The sequence below is a fragment of the Mus caroli genome, unplaced genomic scaffold, assembly GCF_978045245.1.
Source record: "Mus caroli unplaced genomic scaffold, Mus_caroli_1 scaffold_2, whole genome shotgun sequence".
NCBI classification, from domain to species: Eukaryota; Metazoa; Chordata; class Mammalia; order Rodentia; family Muridae; genus Mus; species Mus caroli.
This window is the reverse complement of record NW_028227257.1, coordinates 126,295,656-126,321,845: the sequence shown is the minus strand read 5'-3', so window position 1 is coordinate 126,321,845 and position 26,190 is coordinate 126,295,656. Positions and strand designations below refer to the sequence as shown.

The following is a 26,190-nucleotide window of genomic DNA, read 5'->3' as shown; positions in this document are numbered from 1 at the left end:
CACTGTAGATACACATCTACACTGTGTATTGCCATTTTTGGATAGTTTTCTGTTTATATGCATGTATGTAGGTTTATAATTATTTGAATGATTTTACTTCATTCTCTATATTATTTTCAAGCTGAGGTTGTCTACCATCACTCAGCTGAATAACATTTTATAAGCATACAATATATTCGGTTCATCCTTGTGTATTAAATATTAGGTATTATCTTAGTCAGGATTTCCATTGCTGTGAAGAGACACCATGACAAAGACAACTTTTATAAAGGACAGATTTAATTGGGACTGGCTTGCAGGTTCAAAGGTTCAATTCATTCTCGTCGTGGCAGGAAACATAGCAGCATCTAGGGAGACAAGGTACTGAAAAAGGAGCTAAGAGTTGGACATTTTTGATCTGAAGGCCACTAGGTGAACACTGACTCCCAGGTATCTAGGAGAAGGGTCTCAAAGCCCACCCCCTAAGTGACACACTTACTCCAACAAGGCCATATCTCCTAATAGTACCACTCCCTGGGCTAACATATTCAAATTACCAGACACATTCTGGTTACATTAATAGATTATAGTTAAAAGCACTGTAAATGACACTGGTGACCTTCTTTGAACTTTTGCCTACATTCATGATGAATTATTAGAAAAACTTCATGATGTGGAACAGGTTAAAATATAGATATATCCAGGGAAAAGAGCATACATTTTCAGAGGCTATGCTAAAATCAAGTGAAGATTGTGACACAGCCCGTACTTTTAGCATGTATATGTTGAGAATGAGGTGTACAGAGCAAAATAGAGTGGTACTGACAGATAGATGGGTCTAGGGAAAAGGAACAAGGCTGACAAGTGTTTTTTTTTGCCATTTCTTTAAACATTCAATTAAATTAGGGAATGAAAATTTGACTGAGATGACAAATGAGGTAAAAAATACAACTCTGACTTGTTCCTAAGTGATGAAATACAGGACTGATAATAGCCTTCAGTTTGAGACTTTTACAATGAGATACTTAATTGTGGTGTACAGTTTGGATAGGAAGTCTTACACAGGCGGCTGTAGTTTGACAAATAGACACAGGAAAATTACATATACATATTTCTTCACACCAGGGGGTCCATGTTTGTTGTGCTTACAATTGAAGTTATTTATTCAAATTTACAATAGAAAGTATGCACTTACGTTAGTTTGGGCTATGTGAAGGACAAATTCTGGGAGGGAGAACAGAGAGGAGAGGGAAGAAGGGTGTATGACACTTTAGTGATGACTACAAGTTATAGATTAATCAGCTCACTTTGATATATAGGAAAATAGAGGAATAAATCAAAGAGACAATTGATTTCCCTACACTTCAAAGGGAAGAAAAAGTAGGATAACAACCAACCTGACTAAAAAAAGTAAATCACTTCGACTTAATCTAATTTTATTCTCTGACACATTGACAGGACTTAAATATGAGGAGAAGCACGAGGAGTTCATATATCTTTACTTCAGTAAGGGTTAGGCTTTGTCTCTCATGGCATTCTCATCAACCAGTAAAGGGAGCTATAGCTTGGTGTTTGTCAGTGAAGTAGTGACCTGCTATGAGCATTAATTAAAACTCAAAGAGAGTTTATTGTGAGCTTAAATAGGATATATGTATTAATTTCCACAACCTAATTCACAATAAGTGAGAAAGTTCGTAAACATGCAGGAATTTGTAGGACAGTAGATTGAATTTTGGAAGAAAGGTAGGTTGAAATGAATTGAATTTTGAAACGGATCATTGATTTAAGTGGCACTTTAAAAATATCTATTGCTGGGGAGGTAACCTGACACTATGCTGCTATAAATTAGAAAAAGATTTGGTACAGCTTTTTGCATTATTCAAAGGAATCCGCTTTCCTGCCTGTCCTTGCACTTCTTGTGATGTAATTGTGTCCCTTTGCCTGTGCTGATTTATAACACCCCATGTGATCATTGATTTGTGGGGGTTTCTCTACTCAAATTTTTAAGTTCTTCATTGGCGCGTTGTAAAGAATGAAGAACTTGTGCTAGTCCTCCAAAGTGATAACTGTTTTACTAAAGCCTCTCTTCTTATACTTCGAAACCCCTTGAAACGTTGAACACAACATTGTCAGCTTTGGTTACAGTCTTCTGAAAAATACATTAAAAGGTTATTAAATGTATCAAGTATAATCCTGGATATGTGTATAGCTTAGCAAATGTGACTGCATGAAGAACTGGGCCAAAGTGAGGCATAAGCCAGCAACAAATACTGTGTGTGAGTACCACAAGCTGCAGTAATTGTGAACTATAACCTGATTTTGGAACCGTGTGAATAGAAAAATTATGGGCATCAGCTTTAATAGAATGTGGTTAAAAATGCCATAAGCCACACTGGGGTTAACTCAGCAATGACGTTTTCTGCACATTCTTATCAAAACACATCATTTAAGCCGTGGCAGAAGACATATGCACAAGGCCCTTTGTAGCATTCTGGTTTTGAAGCAAATGTCTGGTGATAACCTAAACGGTTTAAAAACAGAATAATTGATGGCATGTTACAGCAGTCAGCTATTGGCCAGTGACATAGACATGACATGCAGTATGATGCTAAAAATGGTGATGGAGCCACTCAAGGAAATTCGCAGTGAATTAAAAGACCCAGTTTAAAGAGTGTACTGGGGGTTGGAGAGATGCTTGGAGGTTAAGAGCTTTTTCTGTTTTGCAGAGGACCAGAGTTTGGCTCTACACACCATGTCTGGGGGCTCATAACCGCCTATAATTCCAGTTCTGGGGGATCACTATTCTGAATTCCACTGTCAACCACATTCACACACACACACACAGTTGAGGAAAATACGTAATAAAAAAATAGTAAAAGGAAATCTTAAAAACGAGTATATTGGGTCTAATGATCTATTTGATTAAAGTGAAAGACTAATTATAGTGAAAATATATAATTTTAGAAATTAAAAGTGATTTTAAAACTGTTTACATTTTTTGAAATAAAAAAGAGAACTTTGGAACTTTTAGAAAATAAATTATATCAGAAAAAATATTTTGATAATATTTAAAATGTTGTCTTTGATAATGGTCCCTTTTCCTTAATTTCTGTCTGGCTCCATTTATTTGTTTAAATATCTGTTTATTTTTAACTTTACATCAACTTGTTGATTATATTATTATACTATGTATTTAAAAACTTCAAACTATATTTTATATTTATTTTTAATTATGTGTGTTTTACTTGTTTAGTACACATAAATATATAACATCAATAAATGGCTTTTAATATCATGCATGTTTTTTATTAATTAAATTTGTTCTTTGACAATTTCATACATGTACTCAGTGTACCCTGATTATTCTCCCTTTGGTCTTCTTTTATCTCCCATCCATACTAACCTTTCTCCCTACATATGACCCTCTACTAGACTCATGTCTGTTTTGTTTTGTGACCTACTGAGTTGAACTAGGGCTGTATTTGTGAGTATGGGTGTGGGAATATCCATTGGAGCCTGGTGGACCAACACATGGTTCCAAAACTGGAGGCAGTGATTCTCCCAGCATCTGCCAGTAGCTCCTATTTCATCAGGGGTCATGGGGCTCTAGGAGTTTGTACTGTGTCCATGACTTACTGTGAACAGGGACTTTATCGATCAGACTCAGTGTAAGTAATTACAGCTTCTGTGTGTCTATGACTGTAAAGGCTGTATTATGTCCCAAATAAGTCATTTCATGGCCTTTCCCCCAGTTTTCCACTTAGGGAGGAAGTGTCTAGTTCAGTTCCAGCTTGAATTTAAATTTAATCGAGATATGTAATACCTTTAGCAATAGTGTCTTATCATCTTATTATGTTGGGCAACCAAGGAGAGTGGCCTATAATATTTTATGGGCTTCTGGGAGGTTCTTGACTAATAACTCAGAGATTTTCCAATCTGCGGTGGGATTTTTTTGTTTAATATTCCTTGGCTTATAGGAGCAGTTTCTACTGGCTTCACCTCTGCAGGCTATTTCCCTATCTTTAGATTATATTTTAATTGCCTTATGAGACAAAAGGTTGGCATATGACTTTTCATATATATACATGTAGATATGCACATATATATGTGATACAGGCTTTGAGTATGATATACGCAGTTATGAGACCCATCTATATATATTTAATGGAGTCTCATCATATCTCTGTGTGTGTGTGTGTGTTTGCGTATGTGTGCTTTTAAAGACAAGGTTTTTCTGTGTAGCCCTAGCTGTCACAGAATTAACTTTATAGACTAGGCTGGCATTAGGCTCAGAGGTCTGCCTGCCTCTGCCTCTCCAGTGCTGGTGTTAAAGACATACCTAACTGACTTTTTCATATGTTATTTCTTGAGTTGGGTAGCCAGCTGTCTTTATTTCTTATCTTTTTTCCTAAGCTCTGCTCTATTCACTGCTTGGACTTTTCTGCCCACAGTGTCCCCGTCTCTATTGCACATTATTCCTTTTTTTCTAATATCCCCACACCATGGCCTCTTTCTTGTTTCCTGGCTTTGTATAGGCACTTTACATTGAATAGACATATGCAGAAATGTATGTTGCATCTGGGCTTAGGAGACCTGAAAATAATTTTTCCAGCTTTATTCATTTATCTGCAAACTCGAGACTTTCCATTTCCTTTTCTCTCGGAGAAAATCGCACTGTGTGTATGTGTGCTTATACATTTTCACTTTCAATCCATCAAATGGTGAACATCACGGTTGTTTACTTTTCAGAAATTCTTTGTGTCTTTTTCTTTTACTCTTGCTTTGTTTTTCCCTAGCATTTTCAGTTTTATACTGAAGCCTTGGACCATTTGAGGTTTCTTTCTTTCTTTTTTGAATGGTGAAAGCTGAGAATCCAGTTTCATTCTTTTCTGTATGGATATCCAGTTTTCCAAATATCATTTGTTAAAATGAAGTATTTTCTACATTGTTTATTCTGAACAACTTTTCAAAACACACGTGGCTGCTATGACATGGTGTAACGCCATTCTCTTTATTGTTCTGTTGGTCTACATGTCTCTTCCTCTACCAGTGCCATGCTGCTTTTACTTGTGGTGACTCCGTGGTATAATCTGAAGTCTGCTTGTTCTGTTTGCATGACTCTTCTCTTGCTCACGATTGCTTTGTCTTCTCATAGACTTTGTGTTTTTAAAATAAACATTTAGATTGTTTTCTGTAAAGAGTGACATGGGGATTTTGATTAGGATTGTATAATTTTCTTTGGGTAGGATGGTGGTTTTATAATATTTATTCTTCCAATCAATAAATTTGGGAAGTAGCCCTATCTTATAGTATATTTCTTGTTTTTTTTTTTTTTTTTATTCAGAGTTTTCCATTTTTTTTTATTGTAGAGGTCCATTACCTCTTTGGTTAGATTTATATGTTTTACTATTTTTTATTGATCTATTGTTAATTAGATTGTTTCCAGGTTTATTTCTTGGTATGTCTGTCATTGCTACATATGGAGACTGCTGATTTTTATATGTTAAGTTTTGCATCTCGTTACCTTGCTGAAATTTGTTAGTTCTTTGATTTTAGAGATATGTCTATGATTATGGATAGGGTTACTTGTGAAGTAGGTTGTGCCCTGGCTGTCTCAGAATTCACTTTGTAGACTAGAGTTAATGTTAGAGTTAAGCTCAAGTTAAGTTGTCATCTCGAGTTAGGATTTGGGTAGGGTTAGGGTTGGATTTTGAATATCATCAAGGGATATGGTTAGAATGAGAGCTACATCTTCCACTGGTATATTACTAAGTTATTTGAGTCCTTTCTATTTGTTTTTAATGGAGGCACTTTGAGGTCTAACCTTTCCCTTAGGACTACCCTTATTGTGCACTGTAGCTTTTGGGTGCTTCCATTTCCTTTTCATTTACTTACTTTCATTTAGTTTTTATCTCTTTTTTGATTTCATAATGACCCACTTATTGCTCAGTAGTGTCATGTTTAAACTATATAATTTTTGGTATTTTTTGATTCTTTGTTTTTTTTGAAGTTGATTTCAAGATTTATTAAATCTGGGTAATATGGATTACAAGATGTATTTTTTGTGTGTGTATGTGAACTTGACACAAGCTGGAGTTATCACAGAGAAAGGAGGCTCCTTTGAGGAAATGCCACCATGAGATCCAGCTGTAAGGCTTTTTCTCAATTAGTGATCAAGGGAGTGGGGTTGGGTGCTATCCCATTGAGGGTGGTGCCATCCCTGGACTAGTAGTCTTGGGTTTTATAGGAAAGTAAACTGAGCAAGCCAGGGGAAGCAAGCCAGTAAGCAGCATTCCTCCATGGCTTCTGCATTGACTCCTACCTCCAAGTTCCTACTCTGTGTGAGTTCCTGTCCTGACTTTCTTTGCGCATAAACAGCAATGTGGAAATGTAAGCTGAGTAAACCCTTTCCTCCCCAACTTGCTTCTTGATCATGATGTATTTTGCAGGAATAGAAAGCCTGACTAAGTAAGACAAAAGGTCTGTTTCAATTTTTCTATAACCATTGAGATTTCTCTTTGTCTATGTGTTCTAATTTGGGGAAACGTTGGGGTGCTGTTGAGAAGAATGTATTCTTTAATGATTGAGTATAGTATCTGGTAGTTATCTATTAGATATATTTTCTCATTTCTGCCCTTTATCCATTCATTAATTTTTGTCTGCACCTATCTGCTGTTAAAAGTGGAGCAGTGAATTCACTATTATTATTGTGTTGTAGCTAATCATTGACTAGTGCTTAGTAGTATTTGTAAAATTAGGTGCACTCGAATATAGTGAACATTGTGAGGGTTGTAGTGTCCTCTTCAAGGCTTGTTCTGTGATCTCTTCTGATTACTTTTGAGTTACATCTTATTTTGTTAGAATAGCCCCACTTCTTTTTCCTGGTCCCATTTGCTACAATACTTCCCCCTCATCTTTTTACTCTAAGTAGTAGCTTTCCTTTGAAACGATGTGTTTTTCTTGTAGGCAACAAGAAGAAAAAAACCACCTTTTAAAATCATTTGACTAGCTGTTCCTTGTGATTGGGAAATTAAAGCCATTAGTTTTAAAGGTTGTTTTGATGGCTTTGTATTAGTTGCTACATGTTTGGTGATTCTTTGGTGCTTGCTTTTTAGTTCTATTTGCAAAACTGCTGTTCTAGCATCATCCTCCCCCCGGAACATAGTTTCTTGTATATGCTTATCCTTCTCATCAGTCTAAAGTATTCCTTTCAAGCTCTTTGGTGAGATGCCTTGGTGGCCTTAAATTTCTTCAGCCCATTTTTATCATGGAAAATTTTTTATTTTTCATTCAATTATGATGTAGGTTTGACAGGTGAGTTATTCTGGTTTAGCATCTGTGATCTTTTAGAACTTGATGACCGTTTTGCTTCAAGCTCTTCTGACCTTTAAAGTTTAAAAGAAAACTCAGCTGTTATAGTGATGGGCCTGCCTTGATATGTGACTTGGGACTTCTTTCTTGCAGCTTCTAATGCCCTTTGTGTGTTCTGTATGTTTAATGTTTCAACTATATTATGGGGATTTCTTTTATGGTCTTTTCTATTTGATGTTCTCTGTGCCTCTTGTACCTGGATGAATGTCTTTTTTTGCTAGATTTTTTTTCTATGACATTTTTTTGAAAATGTTTTTTTTTCAAGTCTTTAACCTTCTTTTGTGCATATAATTCATAGATTTGAAAAAATGTAGATGCTTCCCCAAATTCCATTCTGTTTTTGTGGGGGAGCACCATCAGTCTTTTCATCATCCAATGTTAGTCCATGATGCTGATGAGACAAGCATTATATGTACATTTCAATCTAGGAATGTATAATTTGGGCCAGAAAGATGACTCAGCACTTAAGAATGTTTTTGCTTATGCAGAAGACCACAGTTTAGTTCCCAGCATGCAAGTCAGGTGACTTACAACTGTCTATACCTCTAGCTCTAGAAGATCTATCACCTCTATCCTCTTTCGACTCACTTACATTCATGTGACCATTGTTAAGTGGTGCAGCTCTGAAGGGAAATGTTTTCCTAGTAGAAGTGTTACATTTCTCAAGTGAAAGGTATCTTCACAGTCAGGAAGCCCCCCCCCCGAAAAAAAATACCATAAGATCACACCACACAACAAATCTTACACACAAGATTTACTGGGAAAGAGGAAAAATAGCAAAGAACTTAGCCTAAGGTAGGCTTCATATAGGGTTTTTTTGGTTAGGGGGCAGTGGATCTTTCAAGGGTGGCCTCAAATTGGTGACATTCTGAGGCCTGATCTTGGGGCAAGCTCTGGGATTGGTGGTGCTTCGAGTTCGGGGATTTTCTGTAAAGGGTGGAGTTTGGCCAGTAAAGTAGTCTAGGGGTGAAAACTGGCTAACACACTTTCTCACTCCTAGACTCACAAATATATAATGTAAAATGTCTATAATATAAAATTATATTTATGTATATAGTATATAAATGCAGGAAGAGACATGTATATCACTAAAGACCTCTCTATATTTTAATTTTTTTAGTTTAAAACAATTTTCATATTTAAATATATTTTGATCATATTTTCCCTCTCCCAAGTTCATCCAGATCCTCTCCTCTTCCCAACTCATCCAGCTTTAAATTCTTTTTCACAAAACAAACTAAAATCCATTCAGCACTAAAATGACCCAAATCTAGAAAACAAAATAAGCATCACCCCAAACAGAGCAAGACAAACACCATCAAGCTCCTGTCTGGTATAACTCAGAGAGTCACCATGACCATGAATAGATTATAATAATATTATAATATTAACTAATATTATAATAACATAATTAACAATTAATTGTAATAATACGCTATATTATATCTTAGCGCCCAATCCTCATGGCACCAGGATTGCAATTGAGAGTACTCCTAAGATGTAGCACCTAGTCATATCAGCCCAAGGCTTATAAAGTAAAATCCCAAGATTACATGTATTCTGTCTGTGTAGGCAAGGTCCTATTTTAACATATATGTCTGGTAGTTGTTGTAGCATTGAGCAGAGTAAAGGGAGTTTGATTACAAAACCAGAAATAGCAATAAGCCTTATGACCTATTATTTTGCTAGGACAGCAAATTTGACTAGATCAATTTAAGAATAGTCTTTGACATCTGGGGAAAAAGTGGAACTGGGAGGCTAGTGTACAGCCTGTGCAACCAGGGCTTTCATGCTAGAGGTATTTTTGCCTTTTGGACTCTCAAGTATAGTAAGTCTAAACTTTAAGTGTAATATTAATCTTCACAGGCTATAACCGAATAAAAGCACACATACAAAACCTGTGAAGTTCATTATTTGTTGGTCAGCTACTCCTGAACATAAGATCTCTCCTAGAATAATTGGTAGACCCAGCACCACTCCATTGGAGAAAACTCATTCTTCCTTTCATAGCACATATAAATGGCAGTACTCTACTGGCTAGGTTTAGATTATTCATGTATTTTTTGCTGTTGTTTTGCTTTGTCTTTTAAATATAGTAAAATAAAATACAATAGGTTAAAACGAAAACATATTACTTCAAAGTTGGACACGGCAAGCCAACATATGGAAAAGGGTCCAAGACAGAGCATAAGAGCCAGATACATGTGTTCACATTCTCAAGAATCCCATTTAAACACTAAACCGGAAGACACAGTATAAGCACCAGTACCTGGTGCAGACCCATGCAGTTCCTTGCATGCTGCTTCATTGTTTCTTTATTTATAGGGCCTTGCTTTCTTAGTATCTGCCATCCCCTCTGGTCCTTAAATTCTTTACACTTCCTCTTCCACAGAATTCAATAGCCCTGAGAGGAGGGGTTTCATAGAGTCATTTAATTTATGGCTGAGAGTTCCAAGGTCTCTCAGTCTCTATGTAATGTCTGGCTGTGGGCCTTTGTATTTGTTCCCATTTACTGCTGGAGGAAGCTTCTCTGATGATGATTGAAGAAGGCACTGAGTCTTGGATACCTCACTCAGGATTATTATATATTTTTTCCTAGTGTTATCCATTTGCCTGAAAATTTTATAAGGTCTTTCTTTACTTTTCATTTCTCCTTTCTCCTTTCTCTCTTCTCTTCTCTTCTCTTCTCTTCTCTTCTCTTCTCTTCTCTTCTCTTCTCTTCTCTTCTCTTCTCTTCTCTTCTCTTCTCTTCTCTTCTTCTTTCTTTTTGATAGCTGAGTCGTACTCCACTGTGTAAATAAACCGCATTTTCTTTATCTATTCTTCTGTTGAGGGGTATCTAGCCTGTTTCCAATTTCTTGCTATTGTAAATGGAACAGCAATTAATTTGGTTGAGCAACTGTCTCTGTGGTATGATGGAACATCTTTTGGGTATATGCCAATGAGTGTTTTCTTAGGGTTTATATTGCTGCAACAAAGCACCATGACCAAAACAAGTTGGGGTGGAAAAGGTTAATTTCACTTCCAGTCCCATATAACAGTTCATTATCAAAACTAGTGAGTGCAGGCACTCATGGGGTGCAGGAACCTGGAAGCAGGAGCTGATGCAGAGGACAGGGAGGTGTACTACTTAAGGGTTTTTTCCTCATGGCTTGCATAGTCTGCTTTCTTTTAGAAATCATGACCCACACCCCCTACCCCTGCTCCTCCAGCCCAGGGATGGCACCACTCACAATGCGCTGTGCCCTCGCCCCATCACTCACTAATTAATAAAATGTCTTATAGGCTTGTGTACAAACTAGTATTATGGAGAAATTTTGTTAAACAAGGCCTCATCATCTCAGAAGACTTTAGTTGTGTCAAGTTGACACAAAACTGCACATCATAAATGGTCTAGTTGAATTTTGAGGTAGTTGGCTTTCCACTTTCCCTAGAAACCACCACAGTGATTTCCATAGTGGCTGTATGAGATTGCACAGCTACCAGCAATGTATAAATGTTCCACTTACACCATATCCTTCTCAGCATGAACCTGAAACACTATGAGCTGTCTCTTGTTTTGTTGATCTTAACCATTATGATAGGTTTAAGATTAAAGTCTCAAAGTAGTTAGTTCAATTTGCATTTCTACGATGGCTAAGAAAGTTGAATATTTTTCACATCTTTAGTTTCCTCTCTTGAGGATTCTCTGTTTAGATATGAACTATATATATATATATTTTTAATTTGGGTCTTTTTTTCCATGATACCCTCTTTCTGAAGATATATTTTAGATATTAACCTGTTATTGGATGTGTAGTTGGTAAATCTTTTTCCATTCTGTAGAATGCTAATATATATAAGTGAGTTTCTTTTACAATGAAGAAGCTTTTCATTTTCATGAAGTCTCACTTATTAATTGTTGATATTAGTACCAAAGTAATGGTGTTATGTTTAGAAAGTCTTCTGTGCCAAAAAAATTGAATTCAAGACTATTCCCCACATTTTGTTCTATCAAGTACAGTATATCTGGTTTTATGTTGAGGTTTTGACCCATTTGGAGTTGAGTCTTGTGCAGGGTGATAAGTATGAATCTAATTTGCATTGTTCTACATGACCAGCACCATTTGTTGAAGATGCTGTCTTTTTTCTCCAATTTATTACTGGAGTCTTTATAAAAAAAACCACATCTTCAATTTTGTTCCATTGATCAACTTTTCTGGTTTTGTCCTGATACCATGCTCCTTTTACTACTGTAATTTCATAATACAACTTTAAAATTGGGATCATGTTATCTCAAGTAGTTCTTTTATTATCCAGGATTGCTTTAGCTGTCCTAAATTTTTTGTGTTTCCATATGAAGCTGAAAATTGTCATTTCAAGATCTGTGATGAATTGGGTTGTAATTTTGATGCCAACTGCATTGAATCTTTAGATTGGTTTTTGTAGGATGGCTATGTTTTACTGTGTTAATCCTACTGATACATGAGCCTGGAAAAATCTTTCCATCTTATGAACTCTTCAAGTTTTCTTCAATGCCTTGATTTTTTTTTAATCATATAAACCTTTCACATTTTTGGTAAGAGATATCCCAAGATAATTTATATTATTTGAGGCTATCGTGAAAGTTGTTTCCTGATTTCTTTCTCTGATGATTTGTCACTTGTATATTTGAGGGCTAATAATTTATCTGATTTTATTTTGTATTGAGCTATTTTGTTGAAAGTGCTTACTGGAATTCAGAATTATTAGGAATTTTCTGGTGGAATTTTCAAGGTCACTTATGCAGATTATCATATCATCTGCAAATCTTCCTTGCATGTGCATATATACTCACTCATAGGTACACAAGTGCATAATATAAAAATATCTTTGAAAATCTTGTAAAAATTATTTTTAAGTATATAATGCACAAAATGAAGAAAGAGGCTTTTATATCACTGTTTCTTTTTTTTTTAAATTTTTAATATTTTTTATTACGTATTTTCCTCAATTACATTTCCAATGCTATCCCAAAAGTCCCCCATACGCCCCCCCCCCCACTTCCCTACCCACCCATTTCCATTCTTTTGGCCCTTGCATTCCCCTGTATTAGGGCATATACAGTTTGCACAACCAATGGGCCTCTCTTTCCAGTGATGGCCGACTAGGCCATCTTTCTATACATATGCAGCTAGAGACAAGAGCTCTGGGGTACTGGTTAGTTCATCATGTTGTTCCTCCTATAGGGTTGCATATCCCTTTAACTCCTTGGGTACTTTCTCTAGCTTCTCCATTGGGAGCCCTGTGATCCATCCAATAGCTGACTGTGAGCATCCACTTCTGTGTTTGCTAGGCCCCGGCATAGTCTCACAAGAGACAGCTATATCTGGGTCCTTTCAGCAAAACCTTGCTAGTGTATGCAATGGTGACAGCTTTTGGAAGCTGATTATGGGATGGATCCCTGGATATGGCAGTCTCTAGATGCTCCATCCTTTCATCACAGCTCCAAACTTTGTCGGTGTAACTCCTTCCATGGGTGTTTTGTTCCCAATTCTAAGAAGGGGCATAGTGTCCACACTTTGGTCTTCATTCTTCTTGAGTTTCATGCGTTTAGCAAATTGTATCTTGTATCTTGTGTATCCTAAGTTTTGGGCTAATATCCACTTATCAGTGAACACATATTGTGAGAGTTCCTTTGTGATTGGGTTACCTCACTCAAGATGATGCCCTCCAGGTCCATCCATTTGGCTAGGAATTTCATAAATTCATTCTTTTTAATAGCTGAGTAGTACTCCATTGTGTAAATGTACCATAATTTCTGTATCCATTCCTCTGTTGAGGGACATCTGGGTTCTTTCCAGCTTCTGGCTATTATAAATAGGGCTGCTATGAACATAGTGGAGCATGTGTCCTTCTTATCGGTTGGGACATCTTCTGGATATAAGCCCAGGAGAGGTATTGCTGGATCCTCCTGTAGTACTATGTCCAATTTTCTGAGGAACCGCCAGACTGATTTCCAGAGTGGTTGTACAAGCTTGCAATCCCACCAACAATGGAGGAGTGTTCCTCTTTCTCCACATCCTCGCCAGCATGTGCTGTCACCTGAATTTTTGATCTTAGCCATTCTGACTGGTGTGAGGTGGAATCTCAGGGTTATTTTGATTTGCATTTCCCTGATGATTAAGGATGTTGAACATTGTTTCAGGTGCTTCTCTGCCATTCGGTATTCTTCAGGTGAGAATTCTTTGTTCAGTTCTGAGCCCCATTTTTTAATGGGGTTATTTGACTTTCTGGAGTCCACCTTCTTGAGTTCCTTATATATATTGGATATTAGTCCCTTATCTGATTTAGGATAGGTAAAGATCCTTTCCCAATCTGTTGGTGGTTTTTTTTTGTCTTATTGATGGTGTCTTTTGCCTTGCAGAAGCTTTGCAGTTTCATGAGGTCCCACTTGTCAATTCTCGATCTTACAGCACAAGCCATTGCTGTTCTATTCAAGAATTTTTCCCCTGTGCCCATATCTTCAAGGCTTTTCCCCACTTTCTCCTCTATAAGTTTCAGTGTCTCTGGTTTTATGTGAAGTTCCTTGATCCACTTAGACTTGACCTTAGTACAAGGAGATAGGAATGGATCAATTCGCATTCTTCTACATGTTAACAACCAGTTGTGCCAGCACCATTTGTTGAAAATGCTGTCTTTCTTCCACTGGATGGTTTTAGCTCCCTTGTCGAAGATCAAGTGACCGTAGGTGTGTGGGTTCATTTCTGGGTCTTCAATTCTATTCCATTGGTCTATTTGTCTGTCACTATACCAATACCACACAGTTTTTATCACAAATGCTCTGTTGTAAAGTTTTAGGTCCGGCATGGTGATTCCACCAGAGGTTCTTTTATCCTTGAGAAGAGTTTTTGCTATCCTAGGTTTTTTGTTATTCCAGATGAATTTGCAGATTGCACTTTCTAATTCGTTGAAGAATTGAGTTGGAATTTTGATGGGGATTGCATTGAATCTGTAGATTGCTGTTGGCAAGATAGCCATTTTACAATGTTGATCCTGCCAATCCATGAGCATGGGAGATCTTTCCATCTTCTGAGATTTTCTATAATTTCTTTCTTCAGAGACTTGAAGTTTTTATTATACAGATCTTTCACTTCCTTAGAGTCACGCCAAGATATTTTATATTATTTGTGACTATTGAGAAGGGTGTTGTTTCCCTAATTTCTTTCTCGGCCTGTTTATTCTTTGTGTATAGAAAGGCCATTGATTTGTTTGAGTTAATTTTATATCCAGCTACTTCACCGAAGCTGTTTATCAGGCTTAGGAGTTCTCTGGTGGAATTTTTAGGGTCACTTATATATACTATCATATCATCTGCAAAAAGTGATATTTTGACTTCATCCTTTCCAATTTGTATCCCTTTGATCTCCTTTTGTTGTGGAATTGCTCTGGCTAGGACTTCAAGTACAATGTTGAATAGGTATGGAGAAAGTGGACAACCTTGTCTAGTCCCTGATTTTAGAGGGATTGCTTCAAGCTTCTCACCATTTACTTTGATGTTGGCTACTGGTTTTCTGTAGATTGTTTTTATCATGTTTAGGTATGGGCCTTGAATTCCTGATCTTTCCAAGACTTTTATCATGAATGGGTGTTGCATCTTGTCAAATGCTTTTACTGCATCTAACGAGATGACCATGTGGTTTTTGTCTTTGAGTTTGTTTATATACTGGATTACATTGATGGATTTCCGTATATTGAACCATCCCTGCATCCCTGGGATGAAACCTACTTGGTCAGGATGGATGATTGTTTTGATGTGTTCTTGGATTCGGTTAGCAAGAACTTTATTGAGGATTTTTGCATCAATATTCATAAGGGATATTGGTCTGAAGTTTTCTATCTTTGTTGGGTCCTGCGCTTTAGCTACCCAGGAGCTGGTCCGGCCGGCAGAGGCCTGTGGCCCTACTCAGGCCGGGTTTTCTACTTCCCTAACTAATGCAGTCTCAGGTCCCGCGCACAATTGGATTGGAGCAGAAGCTGTGTTCCACTCACCAGAAGTCTTAAGATCCTGTGGCGGGTGTTGTGAGTAGCTGGCGAGGGTCAGCCGACCCTGCGCCCTAGCTACCCAGGTGCTGTTCTGACCAGAAGAGGTTTGTGGCCCTACTCAGGCCGGATTTCTGCCTCCCCAACCAAAGCAGTCTCAGGTCCCGCATGATTGGACTGGAGCAGAAGCTGTGTTCCACTCACCAGAAGTCTCAAAATCCTGTGGTGGGGGTCGTGGTTAGCTGGCGGGTGTCAGCTGATCCTGCGCTCTAGCTACCCTGGTGCTGGTCCGGCCGGATCCTGTAATTCTTTAAGTGAGTTATTAAAGTCCTTCTTGATGTCCTCTACCATCATCATGAGATATGCTTTTAAATCCAGGTCTAGCTTTTCAGGTGTGTTGGGGTGCCCTGGACTGGGCGAAGTGGGAGTGCTGGGTTCTGATGATGGTGAGTGGTCTTGGTTTCTGTTAGTAAGATTCTTATGTTTACCTTTCACCATCTGGTAATCTCTGGAGTCCTTATAGTTGTCTCTGTTTAGAGATTGTTCTTCTGGTGATTCTGATTACCATCTATCAGCAGACCTGGGAGACAGGCTCTCTCCTCTGAGATTCAGTGGTTAGAGCACTCTCTGCTGACAAGCTCTCCTCTTACAGGGAAGGTGCACAGAAATCTGGTGTTTGGACCTCCTCCTGGCCGAAGAAGAAGGCCCAAAACAGGACCTTTCCCAGATGCTGTGTTGCTTTGGCAGGTCACAGAAGCTGTCAGCTTCTGTGGTGCACACTCTCACCTGTGCAGACTAAGTTCCTAAGTTCGGCGGAGTCCCGGATCCAAGATGGAGCTCCCTGCTACTGAGGAAGAGGGCTCCCATGCAGGGCGGACCACTGTACTCCAGCTGGGAGGGTGCCAGATGTCTGCAGCCCCAAAAGGGTGCTGCCTCAGTGGCTCTGTGGCTCCCGCCTGTCCCAGAAGCTGTCTGCCTCTGTGGTGAACACTCTCACCTGTGCAGACTAAGTTCTTTAGTTCGCTGGAGTCCAGGAACCAAACACTAAGTGTTTCTGATTGCCCTAGTAATTGACAAAACATTGGCTCAATATTTTAATTTTATAAATTACATTTATTTATTCATTTTATTAATTTGTATGTATGTTCACACACATGTACAGACCATAGCAAGAACATGGCAGACAGAGAAGTTCATGCAGAAATTAGTTTGTTTCATGATGTGGGTCTGGGCCTCAAAGTCAGGTGGTTAGGCAAAAGCTTTTACTCACTGAGCTATCTCACCAGCCCCCTGCTTAGCTACATTTGTTTATTTTATTTAACTCTTTCCCATTTCATATATGGGTACCATGTATCCTGGTAACAATCACTCTCACTTACCCATTACAACTTCTCTAGGACTCTCTGGACACACAACACTCTCCCAATTTAATTGTTTTGTTGTTATTGTTTGGTTTTTGTTTCTTTATTTTTGTTTTTGCCACTTTCCTTTTCCTACTCCTGTTTTTTCTCTTTTGTTGTAACACACCAAATCTAAGTAGCACTTTTAAACAGGCATTACCTGCCCCTAAAGAATGCGCAATCTACCAGTGACCACCTCCAAAGAAAAGTGACTCTCTCTATATTGGCAGATTTTAAACATTAATGTGCTCTTAGCCGTGTCTAAGGAGCCCTTCCCGTCTCCATGGTGTGATATTTAACTGTCTTGACCCTGTTCCAGTCTTGTGCAGGTAACTACTTCCATGATAGATCCAGAGGACAACACTTTGCCACCTAATTTCATGGCTAGTTTTAAAGTTATAATGAGTGTACTTGAACTCTGAGTACCTTTGCTACACTCAGCAGTTGATCTAGGCCCTTTGCTTTATGCTCTCTCTCTTATTGCATCTATAGAGACACTACATGCTTTTTTTTTGCCTACATCAAAGTATTTGTGTGTTTCCTAATAATAAGGAAATTCTGTACACACAGTCAAATCCCAATTATTAAAGCTAAGACATTTTGCATCATTGGTGTACTTTTTCGTCTCACAATATTTAGCTTCAATTAGAGAAGCATTTGTTTCTTCCCTTTAAATGTATTTTAATCTTAAACATTTCAACAGTTTTTAATTACTTTGGTGTTTGAAAGGTCGAGACAGATATTTTGGACAAAGTCCTTCAGTTGCGTTTTCTTGACGGTTCTTAATGACCAATTCAGTTTATGCGTTTTGGCATGCACATGCAAAGAAGTGTTGAGTGTTTCTTAAGTACATCCTGTGTATGTGCCCCATCATTGATGTTCTTGACAATTAGGTAAGAAAGTCTCTGCCAAGTTTTTCCATTGTACATGAAATCTTCCCTGTTATAATTAATAGCTAATTTGTGGGTAGATGCTTCCAGACTTCTGAAAGGTAACCCCTAGAAGAAACATAGGTGTTTTCTCCCCAGTATTATGTTTGCTTAATACTTGGTTTTATAAATCCTTCTTACCTCCATTTATTTAAGGGACATTCAACTGAGAGGAAGAGTTTGCTGTGTTCATTTATCATCCACTCATATGTTTTTTTAATTTTAATCTTTCAAATAATAATTATTTTTTGATTACCATGTGTTTTCCAGGTTTACCCTGTGTGATACTGCTGAAGCTAGTGGCTGTATTCTGTGGTTGCCCTCATGTCTTTTCTAAATTACTTATTCTCTGAACATTTCTGTTTCAATTGTCACCTTAAATTCCACATGTGTGGGTTTTTTGTTTGTTTGCTTGCTTTGTTTTGTTTCATATGGAAAACAATGTGAAAAAGGTCTCAAAGTCACACATTTCATTAGTATTTTTAAACCATAATTATACTAAGACCCAATTCTGGGATAGTGTAATGTGGGATTTCAGGCCTTTATATATTAAGATTTGTGAAAAATATGTTTGTATTTCTAAAGCTTTGCAGTATACCATAAAGTAGGCAAACGTTTTTGATCTTCCCTTTAGTATTCAGCATTCCCTTGGTCTAGTTCATTGAATTAAATTGAACTTTTTCCTTTATAATTATTATATGGCACATGCATCAAGATAGGAAAGCTGGTGATGGGAGGGAAGAAGCAACTCCTGTCTGTCCATGTCAGGTGTACCATGGCACATACCCTGCTCAAATAAAATATAAAAAACAGTGAAAATTTAAAATTATCAAATATGTATTGAAATGAATCACACTTCAAACCCACAGATGTTTAAAATATGTATACAGATTAAGCTAATGTTTGAGCACCTGAACTGGGGCGTGCTGTAAATGACAGTATTCTAAGGAGTTGTTTCTGTAAGTGATGCAAGCATACAAGGTTAAGGGAAGGCACAAACTCCAGCTGTAAATCACAGCGCACTAGTGGGTATTGGCAAGAAAGGACTTAAACCAGGGGCAAGGCTTTCCAACAGTGTTTGGAAAAATAGGAACTAGGTGAATATAGAAAATGTTTTACACAAGAGAAGCAGAGAGGGAAATGTATTGCATGTGCTCTGAGCCCAGCCTCACAAATATTTATTTTTAATTTACTTGTGAAGAATCTTGTTTTTAAACTTCTTATTCTTTATGAGTTACACATCATATATCCCATCCCTGTCCCTTCATATCCATGCTTTTCACTTGTAATCTCTCCCCAAATGAAAATGAGAAACAATACACACACACACACACACACACACACACACACACACACACACACACATCCAAAGTAACCAAGCAAAACAAATCATAGAAAACATCTCATTGTGGAAGATTTATTGTCACAATATTTCCCACAGTATACCCCTTTGTCAATACTTTTTTTCTCCTTGCAATAAATCACTGGTCTGGTTCAAGACCTCTACTACACCATCCATACTTGATCCTCACTGGGACTCCTCTTTGTTGTCCTGTTGTTGGCTGTGTCATGGAAACCGTGCACAAAAGGAACACAAAATGTCAACATTTTGAAAACCATAGATTCCATTTTCTTTATGGTTTAATTGTATGGCATTTTCTTTACAAGATTTGTTGATAATTTCTAGTCCCTCCTTCCCCCATATTGTGACTGTGTGAATAGGGCTGCAATGAACATGGGTAGTGAATGTTTCTTTAACAGACTGATGGCATTTCCACAGGAATAACATTGCTGTATAATTTGGTGGGTGTATTTTGAATTTTTTGTGTTCTATAGTAAGTATACTAATTGCCATTTCCGCCAAACTGGGTAGAGCTATCATTTTTCTGTATTCTTTCCGACATTCTTTCTTATAGTCTTTTTGATAACAGCTATACTTTCTAGAGTGAGTTAGTATCACTTGACTTTGATATGTATTTTTTCTGGTGACTTGTGATCTTGAATTATTTTTAACATATTTACGAATTTTCATAAATATTTGTTTAAACCTATCTGCACCTTGAGTTTTTAGAAATCTTTGTATATAGTGAGTATCAGCTTCTCACCTGATGTGCATTTTGCAGATATCTTTTTAAATCCTGTGTCTGCTGATTTTCCTTTGTTATGTAGAGGGTTTTAAGTTGCATGCTCTCTTATTTGTTTATTGTCACTTTTATTTTATTTATACCTTTGTGGTTTTTGTCCAACAAATACTTGCTCTTTTCAATGTGTTGACACATTTTTCTTCCTATCCGTTCTTCTGTTGCATTTGTACTTTCTAGTTTTACTTTTTAAAAAAATCGGTTCTTTTATTTATTTACATTTCAAATGTTATCTCCTTCCCAGTTTCCCCTCCAAAAAGCCCCTATTCCACCCCTTCCCACCTACTTCTATGAGTGTGCTCCCCCACCCACCCACGCACCCACCCACCCACTCCTGTCTCACTGCCCTAGCATTTCCCTGTGCTGGAGCATCAAGCCTTAACAGGACTAAGGGCTTCCCCTTCCATTGATGCCAGAAAAAGGCACCGTCTCCTACATATGCAGCTAGAGGCCTGGGTCCCTCCACGTATATTCTTTGGTTGGTGGTTTAGTCCCTGGGAGTTCTGGGGCATCTAGTTGGTTGATATTGTTGTTCTTCCTATGGGGTTGCAACCCCCTTCAGCTCCTTTAGTCATTTCCCTACCTCTTCCATTGGGGACCATGTGTTAGTCTGATCGTTGTCTGCAAGCATCCGAATCTGTATCAGTAAGGCTCTTATTGAAGAGCCTCTCCGGAGACATCAATATAAGACTCCTGTCAGTAAGTACTTCTTGGCATCAGAAATAGTGAATGGGTTTGGTGCCTGCATATGGGATACATCCCCAGGTAAGACAGTCTGTGGATGCTCTTTCCTTCAGTCTTTGCTCAACTCTTTGTCCCTGTATTTCCTTTAGAGAAGAACAATTCTGGGTTAAATTTTTGAGAAGGGTGGCTGGTCCCATCCCTCAACCTAGGACCATGCCTAATCTCTGGATATAGTCTCTACAGATTCTCTCTCCCGTTTGTTGTGTATTTCAGCTAATGTCAGCCTGGTTGAGTCCTGGGAGACTCGTTCTTGCCTGGCATCTGGAACTTTCTTGTGGCTACACACAGATCCCAATCCCCCATTGCTACACACCTGTGTTCAGATGCTGACACATTCCCCCCCACACCTCTCTCTCCACCAACACCTGATCCTGTCCCACCTTTTTTTCTCTCCCCCTCCTTTCTTCCTTCCAAGTTCCTCCTACCCTCTACCTTCCCTGATTATTTTGTTTTACCTTCTAAATAGAACTGAAGCATCCACACTTTGAACTTCCTTCCTTAGCTTCATTTGTTCTGTGAATTGTATCATGGGTATTCCAAGCTTTTTTCCTAATATCCACTTATCAGTGAGTAGATACTATGTGTGTTCTTTTGTGACCTTGTTAACTCACTCAGGATGATATTTTCTAGTTCTATCCATTTGCTTGTGAATTTCATGAAGTCATTGATTTTTAATGGCTGTGTAGTATTCCATTGTATAAATGTACTATAATTTCTGTATCCATTCCTCTGCTGAGGGACATCTGAGTTGTTTCCAGCTTCTGGCTATTATAAATAAGGCTGCTATGAACATAGTGGAGCATGTGTCCTTATTACATGTTGAAGCATCTTCTGAGTATATGCCCAGGAGTGGTAGAGCTGGGTCCTCAGGTAGTAAAATTTTCAATTTTCCGAGGAACTGTCAGGCTGATTTCCAGCATGGTTGTACGAGCTTGCAATCCCACCAGCAACGGAGGAGTGATCCACTTTCTCTATAACCTCTCCAGCATCTGCTCTCAACTGAGTTTTTGATTTTAGCCATTCTGACTGGTACAAAGTGGAATCTTAGAGTCTTTTTGATTTTCATTTCCCTGATGACTAAGAATGTTGAAGATTACTTTAGGTTCTTCTCTGCTATTCGAAATTCCTCAGTTTCAAGTCTTTGTTTAGCTCTGTACGCCATTTTTAATAGGATTATTTGGTTCTCTGCTGTTGTAAATTTCCAACGCAAATATGCCCCAGCAATAAAAACACAACTCAATTAATATGAATACATGGTAGGCGCCTAGACTGGGCAGATCTACAGCTATACTACCATCTTCTCTTATCTATGAAACCCCTTATAACTTGTGGTTTCTCCAGGCCATATGTTTTTTGCTCCACTTTTCTTCTTCTTCCTCCTTCTCTGCATCCTCTCTCTCCCAAACCTCCTTCTTCTGTAGCTCTACCTTCCACTCCACCTTCCCTTTATCTGCCCAATCATCAGCTCTCCTTTATTTTACAAATTAAGATGGGAAGCAGGGTTACAGGAAATCACCTGAGTGGTGACTCATTCCTGTTCACAATCCCTCACAGGAGAACTGAATTAACATCAAATATAATTAGCCCCAGGGCTATCCAAAACACTCTGCAGTCTACCTTCTTAAGTTCTTTATATATATTGGATATTAATAAGCCCTCTATGTGAAAGATCTTTACCAACTCTAGTTTTACTTTTAAGATTGTAGTTAATCTTTTTTTTTTTTTTTTTTTTTTTTTTTTTACAATTTTTAATTAGGTATTTCTTCATTTACATTTCCAAAGCTATCCCAAAAGTCCCCCATACCTTCCCCCCACTTCCCTACCCACCCACTCCCACTTCTTGGCCATGGCATTCCCCTGTACTGAGGCATATAAAGTTTGCAAAACCGATGGGCCTCTCTTTCCAATGATGGCCGACTAGGCCATTTTCTGATACATATGCAGCTAGAAACAGGAGCTCTGGGGGGTACTGTTTAGTTCATATTGTTGTTCCACCTATAGGGTTGCAGACCCCTTTAGCTCCCTGGGTACTTTCTCTAACTCCTCCATTGGGGGTCCTGTGATCCATCCTATAGATGACTGTGAGCATCCACTTGACTTTTATAACATGGAGTTCTAGTTTCATTGTTTTGTGTGTGATGCTATTTTCTCATGACCAATTTTTGGACAAGTGGTGGTATCCCTAATTTGCCCCTTTGCTGTTTGATGTAAGGGCTTACTCCTAGGCTCGCTATTCTGTTCCATTAGCCTTTGTGTCATTTATGCTGTTTTGATTGGTGCAGCCTTGAGGTATTTTTGAAGTCATGTAGCATGATATGCCAAGGACCATCCTTGGCTTGGTAGGGGGTCCTGAAGAAGTGGTATTCAGAAAGGGTAAAAGAATTACTAGAAGTCAAGTGTGGTGTACATGCTGGCAACCTGTGTTCTACTCTAGGCAGCTTTCTGTCTAGATCTCTAAACAGCTCATCAAGATTGCTCAGTTCTTGCAGACCAAAGCCAAGTGTTTTATTTTTATTTATTTATTTATTTATTTATTTATTTATTATTTATTAATCTTTTTTTTTTTGAGATAGGGTTTCTCAGTATAGCCCTGGCAGTCCTGGAACTCACTTTGTAGACCAGGCTAGCCTGGAACTCAGAAATCTTCCTATTTCTGCCTCCTGAGTGCTGGGATTAAAGGAGTGCACTGCCACGCCCGGCCAAGTCTTTTATTTACATATCATTTCATTCATTTACTCCAGGTTCCCTTTTGATTATCCCACATATTAGCATTCCTTGATCCCAGCCCCTTGACTCACAGAGAGAAATAACAAGTATACTTTTAAAAAATATTATAAATGAATTCAGAGATTGCCTGCCTTTGTAAGGTCAAACAATTTATTTAGCTGGGTGGAATCTTGCCTTATGATTGCCACTCCCCAAAACTCTTTATCTCCTTCTGTAATATGTTTTTGACATCCAGGCTCATAATGCAGTTGCCTTTTTTTTAAAAGACTGTGAATACCCCTTATATAATTCATATTGCATCCTTATAGTTGTGGAGTTGAGAAATTACATTTTTTTTTTTAATTCATGTTTTCAGAGTTCTTTCCCACAGCCTTAAGAGCTATCCTGAAGGCCACATCATTCTACCATTTTGGTGATCCATCAGAAACACTCTATCTTCTACTTCTGCTGATGACTATGGAGTCATTAACCTTGGCAGGGAGAATAATTCCTGAAGGAGGAACATGAATATGACTATATATATATATATATATATATATATATATATATATATATATATTCTGTTAAGTTCTAAGAACTCTGAAAATGTAAAACCTAGTTTATTGAATATTTCTAGAAGGGTTAGTTGTGAGGCATTGATCACCTCCTACTAACCTGTCTAGTTGAGAAACCACATGATTTTTGTTTAACTCAGGCTCCCTTAATGTGCATTTACTTAGTAGGCACACTAATATAGTAATATGCTTTTTATTATAGCTTATTTTATTTAAAGTTTAACTGAAGACAAATTTACTTATTCTGTTAAGTTTTAAGAACTCTGAAAAAGAAATACCTTGTTTATTGAGTATTTCTAGGTTTATTCTTTTCATTTATCTTCAGTCCTGATGATTCTATATAGCTTTCCTCTTGTTGGTAAGCTATAAGTTAAGTGAAGCAAAATCATCTGTTCATGGGCCAGATAGAAACAAGTCCCATCCTGGTCTCTTTTCTATGCTCTAGAAAACAAAAGACCCCTTATATTATGACACATTTTATAAATGTCAGAGATTCCACTCCTCTTTGAAATTAACATTCCCCTAAAGAAGCTTGCTAATCATGGTAGTTATAACTACAGTGAGCTTGATCAGTCTGAAATAACACGGTTTTTTAAAGGCTTAATATAATTTTCATTAGTTTGTGGTTTGTTTCTTTTGAATAACTCTTTAACAAACATATACTCATTATAAAGCTTACGTAAATAGAAATATCTCTGGCTTCAATGTTATTGTGTCCTTTTAATAATAATCCTTTAAAACAAATTAATTAATACAGCCTGACTAAATCACTTTCTTCTTCGACTCATGTTGACATTGCAGAAAGCAGAAACCATCTGTGGGTGTATTTTTGTGAGGTGTGCAAGCATTTTTCTCAGTAAATGATTTCAGTTAGAATTGAAATGCAATTACAGCGTGAATTGGTGCAATTTTCTGGATAATTCAAGCAGAATTCACTTCTAATTCAGTTATTTTCATATTTAGACAAAAGTGCATTTAAAAATTTTGTGTGATTTAAATAACTACCTTAAACATCTACCTAAATTTTCTTAGAAGTGTACTATAGTTTTGAGTTGCTTTGATGTGATTTTATTAATATTTTGTATAAAAATTGTACTCAAAAGTTATTCTGGAGTTTGAGTGCTGTGTTCTTGTATTTTATAAGTATCTTTGACAGTTATTTAAAATGTTCACATATAGATGGAAATATTTCTGTTCACTAGCCTTCCTACTTGCTAGCTATATAACATGTCTTTTGCAAAAGTATTTCGTAGTATGAAATTATGTATTGCTTGTTTGTAGACCTTTACCATTTCTTTGGTGACATTGTCAATTTCTTATATTTTGCATTTTTATTCCTTCACAGACATATTTTTAGGAGTCTTTTGAAGATGGATATTTTCAAATCATTTTGAAACAGTCAAACACCATATACAGTAAGTGATCCGTAATTTTGTTTTTCAGTCACTTATAGTCACATGAAATTTTTGTCAGTCATTCAGAAAAAAGCATTTTTTTCTGTCAAGTTCTTGACATTTAGGATTAGAGAGAGAATGTGTATAAAGCTAGGAAATGGGGTATTTGTGAGTCTGAATTAAGTTGTACAGTTTCAAGTTTTCTAGTTACTGATTTCATTATTGTTGTAGTTATTCACTTATATCATTCTGATTTACTATGTCAGTGGCATGTTAATTAATTAATTAATTATTAATTTGCTTTCAATACATCCCCAACGCAGCTCCCGTTCCTTCTACTTCTCCCTGTCCCTGCTGCAACTCTCTTTTTGAGATCCACTCCTTCTGTTTCTCTTAAGAAAAGATCAGGCTTACCAGGGATACCTACTGAACACAGCATAACAAGATACAAGAAACCTTGGCATAAACCCTCATATCAAGGCAGGATGAGGCACCCCAGGAGCAGGAAAAGTTTCCATATATGTTATTCTTAACTTAGTTGACAGAATAAAGGGGGTGTTTAGTGATATTAGCCAGGTTCCAATATCTATTTTGTTAAAAAATATTCTATCTATCTATCTATCTATCTATCTATCTATCTATCTATCTATCTATCTATCTTGTACTTTATATATAAACATTACCTTTCATTCTTCTCCTTAATGGTTTGCTCAATGTTTCTTCAAAGTGATGACTTTAAGTTTTCAAAAAAGACATTTGTTTCCACCAATAGTTTCTGTGTAAGAGCCTGCATATTAAGAGTTCATCTGGAACCCAGATGCTCCTCAACAGAGGAATGGATACAGAAAATGTGGTACATTTACACAATGGAGTGCTACTCAGCTATTTAAAAGAATGAATTTATGAAATTCCTAGGCAAATGGATGGACCTGGAGGGCATCATCCTGAGT

The 26,190-nt window shown here is 37.4% G+C and overlaps 1 protein-coding gene across 4 annotated transcripts in view; it reads left to right on the top strand.

Moving 5' to 3' along the window:
* The window catches only part of Galnt13 (polypeptide N-acetylgalactosaminyltransferase 13), a 692,094-nt gene that overhangs the window by 20,725 nt on the left and 645,179 nt on the right, over positions 1–26,190 (top strand). For all 4 annotated transcript variants that reach the window (XM_021153165.3, XM_085834905.1, XM_085834906.1 and 1 more), the window contains exon 2: positions 25,192–25,261. The gene's annotated coding sequence lies outside the window, so the exon portion shown is untranslated. The remainder of the gene's footprint in view (positions 1–25,191; positions 25,262–26,190) is intronic.